Raw genomic sequence first — 1,438 nt, forward strand, 5'->3', positions numbered from 1 at the left:
ATCGGCCTCAGTTTCCTGGGCCGTGAGGGTGGTGATGGATTTGATGATGACTTGGTTTCGTTGGGTGGCTAGGGAGGAAGTGGTGTTATGGTGTTGGGTGACGGTTTGTTGGAGCATTTGTAAGCGGGTGGTGTTGGCCTGTGTTTGGGTTTCGATTTGGGTGAGGTAGTGTTGTAGGATTGCAAGAGATTGTTGGAGGTCAGAGGTAGAGGTGGAGGGCTGGTTGTCTACAATCCCTTGCATGATGAGTTTAAGGTCTTCCAAGGACTGCATCACTGTATCGACAAAAGCTTGGAACTCAGCCTTTGTGACCAGATCAGCAAGTGGGGTAACCCGTGCAGCAACGGATGCTGCAGGTTGTGCCTCTGTTCCTGAGGCACCTTTTTGACCTTGTGAGAAGGTGGGTCTTGAAGGACTTGCATCGTGTCCTTGATAGCCCTCAAGGGAGGAGCTATCTCGCGATGTTGTGACATCAACTTCCTCTTCCTCGGCTTCAGAGGCTGAATAAGTGAAACGAATGTGTGTCCCCTTCGGTAGATCAAATATCGAAGGGGGTGGTGCAGGAAAGGGAGATCGCTCTGAACGATCATGAGGTTCAACGTCAGAAGCAACACGTGCTTCTGTGTGTGTGATGGAATGTGGCGAGCCTTGAGGCGATGGGGCTCTTATTTCTTCATCACCTCTCTGTTGGGAGAGAGGTGATGGAATATGAGGTTCCTCAGCAGATTCAACTCCAGAGACCCAATGAATGGCCTCTGGATGGCTGGCTTGGGTAGGGATTGGACTGGGTCGTCCTTGTTCAATACCCCTTTGGCTTTGATCGCCTGGGGTAGAGGATATGGTTGCCCTTTGGTAAGTGGGTGAAGAGATTATTTGAGTAGGGCCGAGGATGGCATGTTGAGTAGCATCATCATCATCATTTTCATCATCCGATGATGATGACTCATGTGCGCCCTCGCTGGACGCAGGGGACGGCTCTAGGTGCTCTGGGGTAGCTTCCCTCGATTCATGGGACAGCATGGAGCGTTCATAATTCTGGCGTATCTCAGATGTCGATGGTATGACATTGAGCATAGCCTGTGGAAGTGTACGGTTGATGATATAGCCCTCCTTTGAGAGGGTTGGTCGATGACCATGCATCTTGTATACTGGCGTGAATGGCTCCGCTGCTGGTAGGCGATTCTTCCTCATTCCGTCCCTGACGAAAAGAGCGATGAAGCGTGGAAGGAGAACCACAGGGAGAGGCTTACCAGAGGCTTGAAGTTTTGCCTTCTTGACTACCGCCGAAAGGATTTCGTTATAGATAAGGAAGGCAGAGTCGAGATTCAAGTTGAAGAACAGCCCATACATTATTGTCATGATATTTGTATTTCCTTTGGTCCAAGGAGCCCAGTTTGCATGTAAGAGCTCTGTTCAGAAGGGAGAAGAACATATTCCA

The sequence above is a fragment of the Cynara cardunculus genome, unplaced genomic scaffold, assembly GCF_001531365.2.
Source record: "Cynara cardunculus var. scolymus isolate 2C unplaced genomic scaffold, CcrdV1 Un_Scaffold_2861, whole genome shotgun sequence".
NCBI classification, from domain to species: Eukaryota; Viridiplantae; Streptophyta; class Magnoliopsida; order Asterales; family Asteraceae; genus Cynara; species Cynara cardunculus.